Source organism: Octopus sinensis, linkage group LG2, assembly GCF_006345805.1.
Source record: "Octopus sinensis linkage group LG2, ASM634580v1, whole genome shotgun sequence".
Taxonomy (NCBI): Eukaryota; Metazoa; Mollusca; class Cephalopoda; order Octopoda; family Octopodidae; genus Octopus; species Octopus sinensis.
In genome coordinates, this window is record NC_042998.1 from 6,696,694 (window position 1) to 6,719,193 (window position 22,500).

A 22,500-nucleotide genomic window follows, 5' to 3' on the forward strand; every position below is an offset into this window, starting at 1 on the left:
GCAGGACGGCCTGCTGTGCTAACCTTGGATCGTAGAGTGACCCGCTGTTCTTGAGGAGACCTATCGAGTCAAGTACGTCAACACCAACATCAAAAAAATATCAAATGGAAATCGTAGGAAATCAGAACGTGGCAGATGCCAGCGCCGCCTGACTGGCGTCCATGTCGGTGACATGTAAAAAGCACCAACCGATTGTGGCTGTTTCCTGGCCACTTCTGGCCCCTGTACCAGTGGCATGTAAAAAGCACCCACTACACTCACGGAGTTAGTTAGTTAGTTAATTTATTGGCTCAAAAAGCAAAAAGCAAGGCCATGTAGGGGGACATGGAGTTATATACAGGGTGGTGATCATGTAAAGAGTTCAGGCCACTGGAGGTCAAGGGAGACTTTGAACCGAGCGGTCGTCGGCATCTTCACCATCTCATCTGGCAGCTTATTCCATGGATCCGCGACCCGGAGTGTTTGGCATTAAGAAGGGCATCCAGCTGTAGAAACACTGCCAGATCAGATTGGAGCCTGGTGCAACCTCCTGGCTTCCCAGACCCTGGTCAAACCGTCTAACCCATGCTAGCATGGAAAACGGACGTTAAACGATGATGATGATGATGATGATGAATACGATGAAAAATCCATGCCAACCATCTGCATCCCTGTATCAAATGCCTCTACATTTATACTACACATTTGCCTTGAACCCATGACTTTGTGAATTGAACTTCTAAACTACGCAACACACTCTTACAACGACCTTTATGATTTGCTCCATTTCTGTCCCCTAAATTTCACTGACTTTATGTGATAGATGTAACATGTATGACCATGGGGAACACTATCTCCTTTGGAAACAATTGAGAGTTGGTGACTGGAAGGGCATCCAGCCTTGGAAAATCTGCCTCACCAATTTCCATCTGATCCATGCAAGCATGGAAAAGTAGTCGTTAAATGATGATGACGATGATGGTGATGATGGTGGTGATGAAAGTATTCTATTGGTCATTTATGAGCCCACAGTTGTTGAAGACCCCTGCACAAGTGAGCATTATAGCACTGAAACCAGACTAAGCAATGGTTTTGGTTACAAGGCTTCACCTGGACATAACATTAAACATTAATATTTTTGCTGGTGTGAATTGTTGTTGCTTGTATACTCTTTTTATTTGTTTCAGTCATTTGACTGTGGCCATGCTGGAGCACCGCCTTCAGTCTAGCAAATCGACCTCGGGACTTATTCTTTTGTAAGCCCAGTACTTATTCTATCGGTCTCTTTTGCCGAACCGCTAAGTGACGGGGACTTAAACACACCAGCATCGGTTGTCAAGCAATGCTAGGGGAACAAACACAGACACACAAACACACACACAAACACACACACACACACACATATATATACATATATACGACAGGCTTCTTTCAGTTTCCGTCTACCAAATCCACTCACAAGGCATTGGTCGGCCCGAGGCTATAGCAGAAGACACTTGCTCAAGATGCCACGCAGTGGGACTGAACCCAGAACCATGTGGTTGGTTAGCAAGCTACTTACCACACAGCCACTCCTGCGCCTATATATATGTTTCAAACTAAATATATAATTCATTGTTTTAATGTCCATTTTCCCGTAGCTTGCACACACACACACACACACACACACACATACACATATGTCTCTTTCTCGCTCACTTGCTCTCCCCCCCTCTCTCTCTCTCTCCTCTCTCTCTCTCTATATATATATATATATATATATATATATATATTTCTATGTATGTATGTATGTTTATAAACATATAAATATACTTTCTGACAGAAGACTTCATGATATAATTATACATCTTACTAATGTACGTTGTATTCATCCTATAAATCTTAGTACTGTGCAACATAAATATATAATTACTTTCGAGGATTTTTTATTATTTTTTATGCGTATATATATATATATATTCTTTTTTTGCCTTTTCACTTCCATAACAGTTCAATTAATAATTGATATACAATGAATTTGCTGATAAAAAAAAACTTATTTGTCATTGTGCCATCCTCTGTAGTAAAGAAGAAAATTACTCGGTAGAGCAACAGCTTGGGAGAGTTAGTGAAGCCTCAGAAGCTAAGTTGTACGATCAGGTTTTCCAGAGTGCACAGTCAGGTGTTTCCTCCCTCTTCTCTTCTTTATGTGGTGTTCAGGTTTGCAAAAAGCACTCAGGAATGAATGCTTGTAGTTTAACCCTTTCGTTACCAACCCGGCTGAAACCGACTCTGTCTCTCTGTAGTACAAATCTCTTGTTTTCATAAGTTTTGAATTAAAATCTTCCACCAAGCCTCAGGCACAATTTATGTTCCTAATACTAGCTTAATGATAACTAAGTTGTTTTACTAAATTCTTTGTTATATTTAAAGTAACCGAAAGAAACAGAGCATCTCAAAATAAATACAGTAACGAAAGGGTTAAACAAGATATAGTGAACAACAAACTACAAGCATGTCGTTCATTAAATTAACCCTTTTGATACCAATCTGGCTGAAACCAGCTCTGGCTCTGAGTACAAATGTCTTGTTTTCATAAGTTTTAAATTAAAATCTTCCACCTTGGTCACAATGTATGTTCCTAATACTAGCTTAATGATAACTAAGTTATTTTACTAAATTCTTTGTTATATTTAAAGTAATTGAAAGAAGCACAGAGCATCTCAAAATAAATACAGTAACGAAAGGGTTAATGTCCATTGTCCATACTGGCATGGGCTGACGGTTTGACCAAGACTGATAAGATGAGGGGCTGCACCAGACTCCAGTCTGATTTGACATAATTTGGTTTCTACAGCTGGATGCCCTTCTTAATGACAATAACTCTGAGAGTATAATGGGTGCCTTTTACATGCCACTGGCACAGGTACCAGTTGCATGACACCAGTCTCTGCCACGACTATGATTTCACTTGGCTTGATAGGTCTTCTTCTCAAGCACAACACCAAAGGTCTTGGTCATTTGTCATTGCCTCCAATGCTCGAGAATTGCATTTTATGTGTGGCTGGCACACTTTCCTAAATGCTAGCAGAAATATCCCCATTACAGCGCTAGTAAGAACTATGGAAAGATGTTTGAAACTTCAGAGACTGATTTGTATCCAGACAGCTTATGATGACGGGTTTTAGAATAAGATGGGCGTTGTAGATTTAACTACTCAATGTATTGGGTTGTCCGCAAAGTTTGTGCCAATTTTTAAAGGAAAGAAAAAGGTCAATAAATACTTGCCATTACATTTTTAATCAACCAAATATGAACCATTTTGTTGCACAATGCGTCTCCATCTTTCCTTTAATTTGAAAATACCCTCTTCCCAGAATTGAGGTGCCTGGGAGGGTAAATCGAAAAGTAAGCTACTATAAATCGGCACAAACTATCCAGTCAATCCAATAGATATGACTAACCAATTCTTTTCATTTCATTTCACTTTATCACAATCTTATATTGCAAATGGATAACAGTAGCAATATTGGTCACAGATTTAAGGTGGAAAGTTGGCAGAATTGTTAGCACATTGGGAAAAATACTTAGCAGCTTTTTGTCAATCTTTACATTCTGGGTTCAAATGCCATCGGGGTTGACTTTGCATTTCATCCCTTCGGGGTTGATAAAATAAATAACAGGTGAGCACTGGGGTCGATTTAAGTGACTTAGCTCCAACCTCAAAATTTCTGGTCCTGTGCCAAAATTTGAAATCAATATCGGTTACAGGTTTTCGTCAATAAGCCAATCACTGGTTCATTGCGTTTTTGCAGATGACATTGATGAAGGAATGGTCATAAATCATTCTAGTACAAATATCACATGAGAAATCATTTGAGAAACACTGGATTTTCTGGGGTTTTTTTTTCTTGTGGCCATTAAAATTTTTTGTCAGTAGGTGTAGGAGTGGGTGTGTGGTAAGTAGCTTGCTTACGAACTACATAGTTCCGGGTTCAGTCCCACTGCGTTGCACCTTGGCCAAGTGTCTTCTACTATAGCTTCAAGCCAACCAAAGCCTTGTGAGTAGATTTGGTAGACGGAAACTGAAAGAAGCCCATATATATATATATATATATTATATATATATATATAATTTGTGAATTGAAGAAATGGAGTTGAACGAAGATTGAACAGAAATCGTTTTATTGCATTCTACACGTGTTTCGAAAGGCACAATTTACCAAATTCCGATTGAATAATGAGACCATATTGTGTCTTTCTCTTCAGGAAGAAATAGGAAATCCGTTGGAAAAAGCAAAAACAGAACAGAGGCGGAGCAAAACAAATCGAACGAGGCTCCTAAGAGCCCATGGCCTTTCGAAACACGTGTAGAATGCAATAAAACGATTTCTGTTCAATCTTCGTTCAACTCCATTTCTTCAATTCACTAATAATATTAAAATTCAATTATCCACACCAACGCACGGTTGCAACACCATATGGTTGTACCTCCAACCGTGCTGTCTTCTGCTGTGATTTTTGCTACCAAGGTACCGGTTAAACTTTTGATTAATCTGCAACAAGATTATTCATCTTTCTATTTCACAAAATATATATATATATATATATATATATATATATATATATATATAACTAATGTAGGATAAAATTTTTTTTTTTTCGAGAAAAAAATTTTATCAATGGCCAGCATATCAAAAAATACCTTTAAAGGTTAAATTTATAAATAATTTACAAAATAAGGGCAAAAGAAAAATTCTAATGCCAAATATGCCGAAAAAAAGACAAAATTGTCAATAACCATTATTATTTATGCGTCTCGAAACAAACCGATAGAAATTTCTAAAATAAAAAAAAATTTATCCTACATTAGTTATAAATTTAATAGTGTTCACTTCCAGATTCTCTCACTCTGTGAAAGTTTCTAGTTCGAATCACACATGTCTTGAGATGTACCAAAGATTTTCTATTTTGGATACATTTGGGGTACTTAGGTCTGCTCAGGACTTAGTGCTTGCTTTTTCCATGGGTATAAGTAAGTATTTCACTTATATTTCACGTATTTATCGCTGAAGAGGGGAAAATTCTTATGAATTAACCCCGAAATTGGGACCTATACGGTAAAAACGGATGTAAATTATGTATGTGTGTGTGTATGTGTGTGTGTGTGTGTGTGTGTGTGTGTGTCCAACATCGCTTGACAACCGATGCTGGTGTGTTTGCATCCCCGTAACTTAGTGGTTTGACAAAAGAGACCGATAGAATAAGTACTAGGCTTACAAAGAATGAGTTCTGGTGTCAATGTGCTCGAATAAAGGCGGTGCTCCAGCATGGCCACAGTCAAATGACTGAAACACGTAAAGAGAGTATACAATAGCAAAATAATCTGCAGTTACTCTATCCAGATAAATGCTAATGGGTTAAGGTATGTATGGATTGTGTGAAGGGAACGTGAATACCCTCTTCGTTCTCCATCCTTGATTCAAAAGAACATTGAGGATCTGACTGCTGGAGGGAAAGAAAAACCAAAATGAAATGAAGTGGGTTTGTCAGGTTGGGCACACCACCTTGTCTAAAAGTGGGATCCATTAAATTATGTGTTTTTATTAATGGTAATGAGGAAATATCACAAGACTTCCTAATACCTATTTCTTTATTACCCACAAGGGGCTAAACACAGAGGGGACAAACAAGGACAGACATAGGTACTAAGTCGATTATATCGACCCCAGTGCGTAACTGGTACTTAATTTATCGACCCCGAAAGGATGAAAGGCAAAGTCGACCTCGGCGGAATTTAAACTCACAACGTAACAGCAGACGAAATACCGCTAAGCATTTCGCCCGGCGTGCTAACATTTCTGCCGGCGCTCCGCCTTCCTAATACCAGCCACTTTACTGAGTGTCTTGGGTGTATTTTAGGAGGCACCAGCACTGATGAGGATGTAATTACTTGGTGATTTCACTGGTGCTTATGCCATGTAAAAGCACCAAGTCCACTCTGTAAAATGGTTGGCAACAGGAACGGCATCAATACCAAAGCAGACAGTTGAACCTGGTACACTCTTCTGGATTGCCAGTTCCTATCAAACTATTCAACCCATTTCGCTTTTGGATTTGGTTTGCAAGATTCTTTATATGAGTTCTTGTGTTGACGCATATTCTGTTGTGTCTGGGGAGAGTCATTTTCTTTTTGTGCCTTATAATGTAACACACTCATTGGTAAAATTTCCACTTTTTTCTTATTTTTATTTTCCTAAAATTTTCGTTGCATCTTGCAAACTTTTCAATAGTTTTGACTCTCTTAATATTTAGTACGGAAGATCTTCTCAGTAAAATCAGCATAGTCAAAACTATTGAAAATGTTACAAAAATTTTAGAAAAATAAAAATAAGAAAACAATTGCAGTGTGGAAGGTGTTTGTAAGCCATTTAAGAAACACAAAAAACCCGTTCGATTCACTTCAACATTTAAGTTTAATTTGTCAAAATATTTTTGTCGCTAAAATCCGCGACCTGTTCACTGAGCACGGATTTTTGTCAGTGAACAGGTCGCGGATTTTAGCGACGAAAATATTTCGACAAATTAAATTTAAATGTTGAAGTGAATCGAACGGCTTTTGTGTGTTTCTTAAATGGCTTACAAACACCTTCCACACTGCAATTGTTTTCGTTCCAGCACACGATCTCAGATCAAATCACTTGCTCTGCAAGTACATCTTCATAAAAATAAGAAAAAAGTGGAAATTTTACCGGTGAGTGTGTTACATTATAAGGCACAAAAAGAAAATTACTCTCCCCAGACACAACAGAATATTCAACCCATGTCAGTATGGAAAATGGATGTTAAATGATGATAATGAAGATCATGGAGATGAGTTGGTATTAAACAACAACACTTCTAAGAGACAAACTCAAGCTGCAGCTATTTCAGTTTGTATCATAAAGCAAAAGAAATTTCTAATTAAATGCTGCTTACTATGAGACCACAATAATCTGGTGTAACAGAGGGCAGTTTGATACAATATGAACTTCTATATTTAACCCTTTCGTTACTGTATTTATTTTCAGATGCTCTGTATTTCTTTCAATTACTTTAAATATAACAAAGAATTTAGTAAAATAACTTAGTTATCATTAAGCTAGTGTTAGGAACATAAATTGTGACTAAGGTTTGGTGGAAGATTTTAATTCAAAACATATGAAAACAAGACATTTGTATTAAAGAGCCAGAGCTGGTTTCAGCTGGGTTGGTAACGAAAAGGTTAAGAGATGAGAATTATATACATTATCTACATTATTTATAATTGATGGATATTTGTCGTCATCTTGCTTGTTGTTAACACAACATTTCAGCTGATATACCCTCCAGCCTTCATCAGGTGTCTTGGGGAAATTTTGAACCTGAGTTTTCATTCCTAAGGTATTTGTTGTTGTTCTTGCTGTTGTTGTTGTTCAGGTCACTGCATAGAATCAAACTCAGAATAACATTGAAAAATACCTTAGGAATGAGAACCCAGGTTCGAAATTTCCCCAAGACACCTGAAGAAGGGTGGAGGGTATATCAGCTGAAACGTGTTAACAACAAACAAGATGAGGACAAATATCCATCAAATGTAAATAATGTAGATAATGTATATGGACTTCTGTCTTATATTATGTGAAGTTTGTCAAGAATTTGTGCATCTCCTTCATTAAGAGAAAGTAAGATTATTTGATTACCAGACAAATAGGTTGCTTTGTAAATTGGTAGGTAGATTGATAGATACACAAACTCAAACACTTACACATATACATGCACAAAGAGAGTTAAATGTGTGTGTGTGTGTGTGTGTCTGTCTGGCTGTCTATGTTGCATATGTTAATGAAATATATCTATTCTTTCAACATACATACGCTTATGTTGATTATTCCATCTTCACAGACGATTGTCATCTACTTGTGCTTCCTCATTTTCAAAGCCTCTCTACCTTTCCATCCATGACCTCCCAGATGACTATTTTGATCCAGATGTTTTGGAGCGTAAATGAGGAGATAGCTACATGTTTTGCAGCCTGTGGTTTCAGGTTCAGTACCACTATGACGTATCATGAGCAAGTGTCTTCTACTATAGCCTCGGGTCGACCCAAGCCTTTTGAGTGGAATTGGTAGACAGAAACGGAAAGAAGCCTGTTGTATATATGACGGGAAGCTTTATGAAAATAGACAAAAGACGAAGGCAGGTGGAAAACAAACGAACAATTGTATTAGTATGGCGCTCAGGAAATATAAATAAAACAAGTCTTTAACGTTTCGAGCCTACGCTCTTCAACAGAAAGATACACAGAGAGAAAAAAAACACAGAAAGAAGGAGAGAAAAAAAATGCGTGCAGTAGCTAATGTGTGTGTGTGTGTGTAAGAGTATTTTTGTGTACTTGTGTTTGTCCCCCCCCAACATCGCTTGACAACCGATGTTGGTGTGTTTATGTCCCTGTAACTTAGCAGTTTGGCAGAAGAGACTGATAGAATAAGTACTAGGCTTACAAAGAATAATTTCTGGGGTTGATTTGTTCAAGTAAAGGCACTGCTCCAGCATGGCTGCAGTCAAATGACTGAAACATGTAAAAGAATAGAAGAATATATGCACACACACACACACACACACACACACACATATACACATATGTGTGTATGATTGTGTGTGTGTGGGTGTGTGCATGTATCTTTGTGACTGTTTCTTACCTCTCCTCCAGTGCTTGTTCAACCAGCGTTGGTTTGTTTACATCCCAATAACTTTAGTGCTTCAGTAAAAATAGACTGATAAAATAAGTACTAAACTATATAAAAAAAAAAGAGACAAAAACCTTTAATATTGGGGTTGATTAGTTCAACTGAAGTTCTTAAGGTGTTGCCCCAGCATGGCTGTAGTCTAATGACTGGACCATGTGAAGGATAAATGATAAAAGAAACTAAAAATGAAGTTTCTTATTTCTTTATTACCCACAAGGGGCTAAACACAGAGAGGACAAACAAGGACAGACAAACGGATTGAATCGATTATATCGACCTCAGTGCGTAACTGGTACTTATTTAATCGACCCTGAAAGGATGAAAGGCAAAGTCAACCTTGGCGGAATTTGAACGTAGAACTTAACGACAGACAAAATACCTATTTCTTTACTACCCACAAGGGGCTAAACATAGAGGGGATTAACAAGGACAGACGAAGGGATTAAGTCGATTATATCGACCCAGTGCATAACTGGTACTTATTTAATCGACCCTGAAAAGATGAAAGGCAAAGTCGACCCCAAAAGGATGAAAGGCAAAGTCGACCTCGGCGGAATTTGAACTCGGAACGTAACGGCAGACGAAGTACTGCTATGCATTTCGCCTGGTGTAGTAACATTTCTGCCAGCTCACCCCCTTAGAAAATGAAGTTTCTGCAAGTGTTTATGAAATTGGCAAAATAAATAAATAAATAGATAAATAAGATAGGCGCAGGAGTGGCTGTGTGGTAAGTAGCTTGCTAACCAACCACATGGTTCCGGGTTCAGTCCCACTGCGTGGCATCTTGGGCAAGTGTCTTCTGCTATAGCCCCGGGCCGACCAATGCCTTGTGAGTGGATTTGGTAGACGGAAACTGAAAGAAGCCTGTCGTATATATGTATGTGTTTGTACCCCTAGCATTGCTTGACAACCGATGCTGGTGTGTTTACGTCCCCGTCACTTAGTGGTTCGGCAAAAGAGACCGATAGAATAAGTACTGGGCTTACAAAGAATAAGTCCCGGGGTCGATTTGCTCGACTAAAGGCTGTGCTCCAGCATGGCCGCAATCAAATGACTGAAACAAGTAAAAGAGTAAAAGAGTAAAGAGAGATAAATAAATAAATAAGATAAAATAAAATAGAATGCTTCAAAGAGTAATGTAAAACTGAATGTTAACATGATGCTGCAAAATGATACTGGCAGTCAGGAACTGGTAAGGTCTCAGAAGTTCTGGATGGATTTGATATAAACCGATGTTGAACAGCAATCGCCGACTGAAAGAATTTGAATGATCACTTGTTAAAATTTTGGTCAAGTTTGATGCCTTAATGGAAACTAATAAGAGAACAAATGTCATGAGTGTCAGTGTTACTGAATGTAGAAAAACCAAAATCACGGCTTCTTTAGAATGGATTTGATGGAAAAATTGATTGCTTAGCATTAATTCCTCAGAATTATTTTGGAGATTAAGAGCTTTTAATGCAAACATTCTTTTCAAAAGCAATAATAGGTCATGTTATTTTGAAGTAAGACCATTACTGATACGCATTAAGCCATTAGTCATAGAGAAGCTAGAGAAAATAATTAATGAGGATCTCTGAGAAATGATTCCTTCTGGAAGGAATAATTGGACTTCTCTGTTTGTGATGATGCAAAAGAGAAAAAAAAAAAAGGATGGAAATCTCAGAATACAAGAGGACCATAAAATAGGTGTAATTTATCATCATTTTAGTGTCCCCTTTTCCATATTTCTAAGGGTCAGATGGAATTTGTTGAGGTGGATTTTCTACATCTGGATGCTCTTCCTATCCCCCAACCTTCACTTGTTTCCAACCGAGGAAATAATTTCTCTTTGGACAGACAAGTTTTTCATGGAAGATTGGAAATGAAGGATGTCACTTCCATGATAGTTACACTCATTTACAAACATCATGTGGTGTCAAAACAGGGAGACAATAAGATGCACACACACATGCACAGACACACGGACACACACATGTGCATGCATATACACATACATATACATACATATCTATTTATATATATATATAAAATCAAAATCAAACCAAATCAAATCAGATATCAGAAAGCAGAACCAAAATCGAAGCTGATCAACATCAATGGAAATTGCAGCTGTGATACCAGTGCCGGTGACAAGTAAGTGAACCATCCAATCGTAGCTGTTGCCAGCGCCGCCTCGACTGGCCTCTGTTCCGGTGGCAGGTAAAAAGCACCATCCGTTCGTGGCCGTTGCCAGCCTGGCCTGGGCCCCGTGCCTGTGGCACGTAAAAAGCACCATCCGATCGTGGCCGTTGCCAGCCTCGCGTGGCCCCCATGCCAGTAGCACGTAAAAAGTACCATCCGTCCATGGCCGTCTGCCAGCTCCGTCTGGCACCTGTGCGGGTGGCACGTAAAAAGCACCCACTACACTTGCAGAGTTGTTGGCGTTAGGAAGGGCATCCAGCTGTAGAAACACTGCCAGATCAGACTGGAGCCTGGTGCAGCCTCCTGGCTTCCCAGACCCCGGTCGAACCGTCCAACCCGTGCTAGCATGGAAAACGGACGTTAAACGATGATGATGATGATATAAAGATGGAGGTGGAAATAGCACAGAATTAAGTCATTTCAGTTTAAGAGGGAATTTAATAAAAGATTATATAAATAAAAATATGAATATTACCACTTTTGATGTATTTTATCTTATCAAATATTAGTAAAAATTTATGAAAATTTGAAAACTTTGAAGGAAAAACAGTCTGTCTTTTGTTTGGTGGTCAAGAACATTGAAATCGGTAATATTAATATTAATAAATGTCTTAAACTTAATTCTGTGCTATTTCCACCTCTATCTTTTTTCATATAAAATTTTATTTGTATAGATCTCTAATCTTTATTCAAATATACATACATACATACATGTATGCATATATATAATTGTATATATGATAGGCTACTTTAAGTTTCCATCTACCAAATCCACTCACAAGGTTTTGGTCACTCTAGGGCTACACTAGATCACCCAAAGTGACATGCAATGGGACTGAACCCCAAGCCATGTGGTTTGGAAGCTAATTTCTTACCACACAACCACACCTGTGCCTATGAAAGGATTTATTTGATATTGAGAACAAACAAGCCATCAGCAAGAGATATTTTCTGAAATAAGAAATTTACAGCAATAAATATTTCAATAGGTCTTTTAAAATAGACATGTCTTCTAAATGGAATTAAAACAGTCAATTGTAATGCATTAGGGAGCAACGGAACATGTTGAAAATGACATTAATAATGTTTATTGATTATAGAGATAAAAGGTGGCGAGCTGGTAGAACTGTGATCACACTAGGCAAAATGCTTAGTGGCATTCCTTCCAACTTTACCTTCTGAATTCCAATGTCACTGAGTATGACATTGCCTTTTGTTCTTTTGATATAAATAAAATAAGTATCAGTCGAGCACTGGCATTGATGTAATCAACTGGACCCTCTCCACAAAATTTCAAACCATGTGTCTCTCATCAAAGAGATTCTTGATAAAGATGGTAAGTTAACAATTGAAGAGGATATCTTGCGTAGTGAAGAATCAATAATTAATTAATTTGAGAATGTTAAGGATGAAAGTTGTGCATGATGAGGTCCGCTATGAATTAGCAACAATTATGAATATTACTCTCTTTGATGAGATCAAGAATGAAGAGACCCTACAACATGTTGGTTTGCCTTCTTTGATGGAAATCCTCACTGATAGAAATTTATGTTAGTTGGGTCAGGTACACAGGATGAACAACAGCAGATTCCCCAGACAAATCCTATAGTCCCAATTATGCAAGGGGAATAGAAACCATGGAAAACCTAGACTGAGATTCAAAGATATTGCAAAAAGGATTATGAAGTGGCAAGGAATCAATCATGATGAATGGCAAACTCAAGTGAAAAACTGACCAGTATGGAGAAAGCTTATCAAGTCATGCCAAAGCCATGAACAATCATAGTCTTGATGACTGACCAAAGATGATTGGTCTCGGTTATAGGAATGGTGGTGAGGTAACTGCAAAGATGTGGAATAATAGATAAGATGTCTGACATAAACTAGAAGAAATTAAAGTTATTTCACACAGTGCATTCAAAACCAAAAGAAATTCCTTGTTGTGGTTTTGAGTACAGTTCCAGTGTGTGGTACCTTAGGCAAGGATATTCTGTTATAGCCTTGGGCTCATTTAATGCCTTGTGCATGGCTTTGGTAAACAGAAAACTCAAAGAAGCCCATTATATATATATATATATATATATATGTATATGTATATATACATATATATTTATATATATATATTTCATCATCATCGTCATCGTTTAACGTCCGTTTTCCATGCTAGCATGGGTTGGATGATTTGACTGAGGACTAGCAAACCAGATGGCTGCACCAGGCTTCACTCTTGATCTGGCAGAGTTTCTACAGCTGCATGCCCTTCCTAATGCCAACCACTCCGAGAGTGTAGTGGGTGCTTTTATATATAATATATATATATATATATATAATATATATATATATACAAAATTTAGAGGATTGACCACTAAAAGTGGACAGCGTGTATGCTAGATATAGACGTTAAAATCGCCATTTTCCACTGAGAATGTGTTCTCAAGAAAAAATTCAGCAAAAAGCCAAAGCGTAAAAATAAGCAAGACAAATGAAAATATACGAAATAAAACGATTACCTATGTACTAATTAGTTTCACTTGTTAATAATTTATGTATATGAATACATAAACATCTGCAAGATCATCAGCATAGTCTGTCATTTATGAAGCACAATTTCTAGAACTAGATACAGGGCACTCGACCGAAATCCAGCACTGCATAAACTTCCACAAATTATATTTATGTGTATCTTTCAAATGCCTTCACTTTGGTGCGCTGAGATCGGAAATTACTCTGCAGTTAATAAACTACAGCAGTCAATTTCCCGGCTAGAGAACATTTTTTATTTAAAATTAAATAAGGGTAGAAATTGATATTAATCAATTAAAACCAGTGGCCTAGCATATTTAAAAAATCCGAAGATTAAAAATTTTTTTACATACTAAATTTAGAGGATTGACCACTAAAATTTTTCTTGAGAACACATTCTCTGTGGAAAATGGTGATTGTGATTTTGACTTCTACTTTTAGTGGTCAATCCTCTAAATTTTGTATGTAAAAAAATTTTTAATCTTCGGAGAGAAATAATGCTAAAAAAATACTTTGCGAAGACAATGTCTCAGCAATCATTGTTAAAGTTCACTGAGTTGAAATTTCTATGATATTCGGCCATGAAGTACAAAATATCATTCACCAAAATGTCATTCGAGATGTTCATGATGGTGACACAGTCAAAGATTCTAACAATTATCTTTGCTCTCTCCTCTTTCACTTATTTTTGTCAGTGAGCAGAAGCCATCGTGGGGCATCCCCTTAAAGGGTTTAGTTGAACAAATCACCCCCCACACCCTGCCAGTACTGTTTTTGATGCCTGGTACTTATTTTGTTGGTTTCTTTTTGCTAAACCACTAAGTCACAGGGACACAAACAAATCAACGTCACTTCTCAAGAGGTGGTAGGGGACAAACACAAAGACACACACACATTTTCACAAAGGGTTTCTCTCAGTTTCCATGTACCAAATCCACTCACAAGGCTTTGGTTGGACCTAGTTTATAATAGAGGACATTTGCCTAATGTGCCATGCTGTGAGACTGAACCTAGAACCATGTGGTTGGGAAATAAACTTCTTACCACATGACCACGCCTGCACCTGATCTTGATTTAATTCAAATGAAGATGTGAATGGCAGAGAGAGAAAAAATGCTGAAATTCCAGTTCCTAAAGGAGACATATGGAAACCCTGACAGTGCCGTGTGCTGGAGAAGGGAAAGACTGAGAGGGGAGGAATCTATCAAAAGGGGTTACATCATATGTGACTGATTAGGATGAATCATAATGAGTTGATGCAATGATAGATATTTTAACACATAATTATTTTAGATTTCGTCCACCTTTTAATTGGTGACTTTTTTTACAGTGGTGTAGCCATCAGGGCTTCCAAGGGTAGCCCTTGAGTTGTATATTGACCCAACCCAATTAGGCCAATATGCAGCAGACCCAAAAGTGTTTTCCCCAAATAAAGTGTTGCTCAGGGTGTTCTGCTCCACCTTGCTCCCTCTAGTTACTCTACACATTTTCCATAGTAAAATGAGATAACTTTTTCTCTAAGTTCAACAACGTAGTATTTAATAATAGATTAAGTTTACTTCCAAAAAGAAAAAAAATTAACATTTTTTCCGATTTACACAACAGCCAAAAAATCCTTTGACATTTAAACCAGTCATATCCAGCCCAAATATTCTACATGTTCATGTGTAGGTATGAACTTGTGCGCTTACACGAAGACTATGAACTTTTTACTCCCTTACTTTTACTCCCCCCCTCACTTAGTGGTCATTCAAATAGCTCTTTTGTCTTAATAACGGTCAATCACACAGTAATTTCCCTTTGTTTAACGGTCATTTTTCATAGCATTTTTCCGATGGCCGGATAACTGAAGAGATGGCGGCATGGATTTCCACCTCGGCATCCGAAACTCGGAGTTTTATCATGTCTACCGAATAATTGTCCCACATTACACTTACAGATATATATATATATATCATCAATCATCATCCTCATCATCATTTAACGTCCGTTTTCCATGCTAGTACAGGTTGGATGGTTTGACTGGGATCTGGGAAGCCAGTAGGTTGCACCAGGCTCCAGTCTGATCTGGCAGTTTTTCTACAGCTGGATGCCCTTCCTAATGCCAACCACTCCGTGAGTGTAGTGGGTTGCTTTTTATGTGCCACTGGCAGCCTGGTCCATTTGAAAGGTACTAATGATGTTTTAGAACAGCAGGCAACTTCCATGCCCAGTGGTGCTTGCAGTACCTAAAGGCAATCTATGAGAAACATTAAACAAACAAGAAAAAGGCCAGCAATTTTAAGGGAAGAAGGAAGTTGATTATATTGACCCAGAGTTCAACTGATACCAATTTTATTGACCCCAAATGGATAAAAGACATAGTCAGTCTTCATAGCATTTGAACTGAGAATGTTAAGCATTTTGTCTGGTGTGGTGAAGATTCTGCCATCTTGCCAACCCTTTCTGTTATAGGCATGAGGCCTGAAGCTTTAGAGTAGGGGCTAGTTGATTACATCAACCCCAGTGCTCCACTGATACTTATTTTATTGACCCTGAAATGATGAAAGGCAAAGTTGACCTTGGCAGAATTTGAACTCAGAACATAAAGATGGACAAAATACTGCTAAGCATTTCACCTGGTGCGCTAACGATTCTGCAGTTTAGGTGCAAGTCCAGTGATTTTGAGGAGTGGAGACAAGTTGATTACATCTATTGACTCCAGTGCCCAACTGGTTCTTTGTTTTTACCAACCCTTAAAGGATGAAAGGCAAGGTTGACCTCAGCAGCATTTGAACCCACAACGTAAGGATCTGAAAGAAACACCACTCAACATTTTGTCTGATTCTCTAACAATTCTGTCAAGCATTATTTATTTGGAGAAAATATATTGGTTTTATCAACTGGAACATTACTTATATTCCAGCAAAAATTAGAATAGAAAACTGCTTTAGAAATTTGATGTAAGATTTTCCTGTAATTTGTAAATTCTAGGAAAATATATATGACATTTTCCAGATGTATATAGAGGATTTAGGTATATAATAAAATGAAAATAAAACAATCATGTATATTCTGAGTGCAGCATTATCAGGAAAATATTTATGTTTGCATGCATTGCAGCAGGTAAATGCATTATGCAACAATCAATTTTCTATACATTTAGAATATGTTGCAATACAGATATGATGTATAGCATATCTACAGTCAGAAACATAGAGATAAACATGGATTTTAGTGGTTCGGTTATTTACCGTGTGAGGAGATTCAATTTCGATACAGCAGACTAGTAAATCACTCATCAAGTTTCAATTACGCTTGCTGTTCTATCGTTGCATCATATTCTGTCCCCTTTCTCCTTTTACCCCCTCCTCCTCCTCTCTCTCTCTCTCTCTCTCTCTCTCTCTCTTGCCCTTGGCAAGAAAGTTGGGCAAAAAGATAAGTTTAATACTCTGTCAAGAGTACACCATTGTGCCAGCGACAAAATGCGATCTCATAACTTTATCCAAAAGGTCAACACTGTACAGTGAGCTATCACGATTTCCCCTGATTTAGAGGTAAACTGTGTAAGAGAAACGAAGTTAGAACTACGCTGAAATTTTACAAGAATCCTATCACCGCCATTAATCATAGAAGTATGTCACGATGCATCGACTGCCTTCCTTAATGTCGTATATACACAAAAGGAAGGAAATACTTCTCATCTGATATATCTGTTTGCATACAACGGAAATAAGAGTTAATTTGCATCATATAATATCAGCACAATTATTAATTAGAAGATATATGCCAGCAAAGTTTTGCTTCAGTCAAAAGCAGGTGTTTTTCACTCGTAATAATTGTAAGATAATGCGTCCATAAAGGGAGCTGCTCACTAAAATTTTATTGTTCTTATTGCCGGCATTGGGTGGCAATTATAATTCAGGAACATATTCCTCTTCCTCTCTTTGGAATCGGTAAGTTCCTTACGAGGAAGAGAGGGAGGTTTGCCTAATGGCTACTAACAATACATGCGTTTAATGGATAAGGTAATATACGGTTCACAGTAGGCTCTTGTTTGAATTATATGGCACTACTATAACACTGGCCTCGACAAAGTTCCTGCACTATGTTTCCATATTAACCAGATGAATAATTGCTTAATGAGATGATTTATATCAGTTGCTTTTGTATAGCTTCGGGTTGCCATTAATTGGTTAAAACAAAATGTAATTAATGATGATCAAAGCAGATGTAATAATAATTTCTCACAATCGTATGAGGCCATAAATTTATTAAGAGTGGATAGGAGGTGGAGTTGGTTACTTCCCCTTCCTCCTCCTCCTCCCCCTACCCCTCACCCCCATTACTTGACTGGTACTTATGCAATTGACTCGAAGTAAAGATTTGAGACCTGGAATAAAAGGGATGCAGCTAAATACCACAAGGCATTCAGTGTGGTTCTTTGCCAATCGATTTCTCACAATGGCACCCAGCCACAAATTGATTGGAAAGTAGATTGATCAATTGAACTCTGTTTGATGGGGTAGTTAGAAGAAGCAGAGAAGCAGTATCTGTGGATTTCACACATACTCACACACTGGTGAAATTGATGTAGTTGAAGCCCAACCTGAACACCTGCATATAAATATCTGCAGGTAAACCTGAATGAGGATGGACCCTAAATACTTACAACAGTACCAACTCTGCTAAATTGACCCTGAATCAAGTCAAGTCATGCCAATAGCATTTCTGCATTTACATATATAACCCTTTAGCTTTCAGATTATTTACTCTTTTACTCTTTTACTTGTTTCAGTCATTTGACTGTGGCCATGCTGGAGCATCGCCTTTAGTCGAGCAAATCGACCCCAGGACTTATTCTTTGCAAGCCTAGTACTTATCTATCGGTCTCTTTTGCCGAACCGCTAGGTGACGGGGACGTAAACACACCAGCATCGGTTGTCAAGTGATGTTGCGGGGACAAACACAGACACACAAACATATACACACACACTTACACACACATATATATATACGACGGGCTTCTTTCAGTTCCCATCTACCAGATCCACTCACAAGGCTTTGGTTGGTCCGAGGCTATAGCAGAAGACACTTGCCTAAGGTGCCACGCAGTGGGAATGAACCCGGAACCATGTGGTTCGTAGGCAAGCTACTTACCACACAGCCACTCCTACACCTATTTGGTCAAATGCAATGCTTATTTATGCACACTGTTTGAAATTAATCATGCATTACCTCATCATCATCATCATCATCATCGTTTAGCGTCCGTTTTCCATGCTAGCATGGGTTGGACGGTTCTACTGGGGTCTGTGAAGCCAGAAGGCTTCATCAGGCCCAGTCAAATCTGGCAGTGTTTCTACGGCTGGATGCCCTTCCTAACGCCAACCACTCCATGAGTGTAGTGGGTGCTTTTTACGTGCCACCCGCACAGGTGCCAGACAGAGCTGGCAAACAGCCAAGAACGGATGGTGCTTTTTATGTGCCACCAGTACGAGGCCAGTCGGGGCGGCGCTGGCAACGGTCGCGAAACGGAAGGTTCTCTTACATGCCACCGGCACTGGTAACACATCTGCAATTTCCATTGATCGATTTTGATTCTGATCCTCACTTGCTTCAACAGGTCTTCACAAGTAGAGTTTTGTGTCCCAAGAAGGGAAGGTATGAATACGTAGGCTGGCTCCATCCCATGTAGAAGACCATGGGTTATGGACTCACTTGTCCTGCCGGGTCTTCTCGCGCACAGCACACTTCCTTTGAAATTTTGATGATGTTATTGTTTAGTTTTAGCTTAACATTGTTGTGTATTTTTGTGAGGCCAGATCCTGACTGGTTTGAACAAAAAGTGGGTGGAATATTTGAGCCAGATAGCAACTGGTTTAAATGCTGATGGCTTAAGCCATTCAGTCTCTATGAAGCAAAGGCCATCAACAACTTTTCTCCTCTATTCTCAATTCTGGGTTGTCTTTTTCTGCTTCTCTCCAGTTGGATCCTTGCCTCTCTCTCAGCTGTTGGGCAAATAGCATCTGTGCTGGTGGCACATAAACAGCACCTTTCGAGCATTGGGCCTCACAGGGACAATGACAAATGACCGAGACCTTTGGCAATATGCCATGCCTGAGAAGATGACCCATCAAGCCAAGTGAAATCATAGCCATGGCAGATACTGGTGTCACACACTTGGCGCTCAAACTGGTGGCAAGCAAAAGCACCCATTACACTCTTGGAGGGGTTGGCATTAGGAAGGGCATCCAGCTGTAGAAACCATGACAAATCAGACTGGAGTCTGGTGCAGCTCCTCAGTTTACCAGCCCTGGTCAAACTGTCCAACCCATGCCAGCATGGACAGCAGATGCTAGATTATGATGATGATGATGAAGATGACAACAACGACGATGACAATGATGATGATGATGTTTGTGTGAAAGAAGAGGAAGGCCTTCCTCTCCCAGGTCATGTTGGTTTTGAATTGTCTTCAATGCTTCTGTATCTTTGCGTTTTACTAAGGCTGTTGGTCTTAAGCAAACCCTTTTTACTCTTGGTTTTGTTCTGGCTCTTTGCACTCTATATTTAAATCCTGCTCTGGCCCTACATGGGAGGTAAATTTGACCCTGGTCCTTGGGTGCCTATTTTGCACAGTTCATTCTTTTGGAAGCTTCAAGCAAGATCATTAGTTTGAAGAAAGATTTCTCTTCTCCCCCAACACACCAAACTCAGAGGCCTCCCCAAAGATCATGGCCACTGCCTTCCCTCCTCACTAAAAGAGTAAACAAAGCAAAATTTTAAAAAAAGAAGTAGTGGTGGTGGTGGTGGTGCAGGCATGACCATGTGGTTAAGAAGCTTGCCTTGCAACCACATGGCCCTGAGTTCAGTCCTACTGCAAAGCACCTGGGTCAAGTGTCTTCTACTATCGCTCCAAATCAACCAATGCTTTGTAGATAAATTTGGCAGACAGAAACTGTGTGGAAGCCCAACATATGTGCATGAGTGTGTGTGTGTAAGTGTGAATATGTATATGTGCATGTATGGATATGTGTACATATATATATATATATATATATATGTATGTGTGTGTCTTTGTATTTGTCCTCCATTCATTGCTTGACAACAAATGTTGGTTTCTTTACATCTTTGTAATTCATCAATTTGGCAAAAGACATTGGGACTCGTCTGTTTGACTAAACCAGTGGTTATCAACCAGGGTCCACATAGCCCTTGTGGGGTCCATATAAGATTTTGCTGTTTTACTTGTTTCAGTCATTAGACTACGGCCATGCTGTGGCACCTCCTTGAAGAATTTTTAGTTGAATGAACTAACCCCAGTACTTATTTTTTAAAGCCTGGTACTTATTCTATTAGTCTCTTTTACTGAACCACTAAGTTAGGGGAAAGTAAACCCACCAGCACCAGTTGTCAAGCAGTCGTGGAAGGACAAACAGTAACACACATATGATGGACTTCTTTCAGTTTCCATTTACCAAATCCACTCACAAGTCTTTGGTTGGCCCGAGGCAACAAAGTAGAAGACACTTGCCCAAGGTGCCACACACTGAAACTGAATCTGGAACCATGTGGTTGGTAAGCAAGCTACTTACCACACTGCCAAACCTGCATCTAAAACACACAAAATACCTTACCAAATTCTTTCTTATGCAATTCTTAATAATATTTACTTCTAAAGATATAAGATTTCTTAAGCATCAAGTGGCAATAGGGTCCATCTGAATAAAATAGAAATCAAAGGGGTCCATAGGTAACTAAATGGTACAGAAACACTTGATTAAACCTTTCACAGTTGTGTCCCAGCATGGCCTGTCCCGTGACTAAATTGGAAAGGAAAAAGTAAAAATTAAAAAAAAAAATAATGAAAGTCAACTAATTCAGACTGGATTTGAACCCAGACCTAAGAGGGTATACAGTATACTAGCTGAAATATGTGTGAATCTATTGAAACATTGTACAAGGGAGTGCTAAGTTCCTAGCTTTAAGGTTATCGTGAAAGGCCTGGTTGGAGGCACGTGACTTAGTGGTTAGGGTGTCAGCATCATGATCGTAAGATTGTGGTTTCGCTTCCTGGACTGGGCGACGCGTTGTGTTCTTCAGTAAAACACTTCATTTCACATTGCTCCAGTTCACTCAGCTGGCAAAAATGAGTAACGCTGCGATGGACTGGCATCCTGTCCAGCTGGAGAACACATATGCCATAGAAACCGGGAAACCGGGCCTATGAACCTGGCTAGGCTTTAAAAGAGCACCTGCAACAGACCGGCGTCCCGTCCAGGTGGGGAGCCTATACACCAAGGAAACTGGGAAACTGGCCCTTATGAGCCAGGCATGGCTCGAGAAGGAACAAACAACATGGTTGGAGGCCCAACTTTCTGGATTCTTTTATGGGGCTTCGAGAAACTGAAGAACTGCGTGCGTGACCCTGAGAGGGGAGTAGGTTGAAAAAGATCATAATTAACCGATCTTCCTGTATTTTCTTTTACCCAAAACTATGAGCTTTTCAGCATCCCCTGCTACAGTGGTTACCAGAAACAGTCATAAAAGAGAGTGGCAAGTCTTGAAGAGCTTGTGAGTTATAATAATAATAATAATAATAATAATAATTGTGTACAGTGCTCAGGTGCACTACAACTCATCTAAAGTGTATGTATAATCAGGTGTAGTTTCGACGGATTTCGGAAAGCATGAGGGCCTTAAAGGATGCAGTGTCATGGCAATCAACACCTGACGCAGGCAGTTTGTTCCATGCTTCAGCAACTCTGAGCGTGAAAAAATGTTTCCGAAAGTCATGGGAGCTGTGCTGTTTTCTGACTTTGTAGGCATGTCCACGTGTGTTAGACACATGGAGATCAAAAAGGTGTTCAGTGTTGTTGTTGGTGAGGTGGTTGATAACTTTGTGGGTGTTTACCAAGTCCGTCGCCAGACGCCGGAGCTTCAGTGAATACATGCCCAGGGAAACAAGGCGCTCAGAATATGGTAGGTGTCTGATGGAGGGTATGCGTTTAGTTGCACGTCTCTGGACAGATTCCAGGAGGTCAATGTTCTGAGCAAGATAGGGGTTCCAAACTGATGATACGAA

General features: G+C 39.0%; 1 long non-coding RNA gene across 1 annotated transcript in view; it reads right to left on the bottom strand.

Moving 5' to 3' along the window:
* The window catches only part of LOC118762228, a 14,591-nt gene extending 3,528 nt beyond the window's left edge, over positions 1–11,063 (bottom strand). Inside the window, exons 1-2 of the long non-coding RNA XR_004997982.1 lie at positions 11,053–11,063; positions 8,669–8,673 (exon numbers count right to left, since the gene is read on the bottom strand). This is a non-coding gene — a long non-coding RNA (uncharacterized LOC118762228). The remainder of the gene's footprint in view (positions 1–8,668; positions 8,674–11,052) is intronic.
* Positions 11,064–22,500: the final 11,437 nt, after the last annotated feature.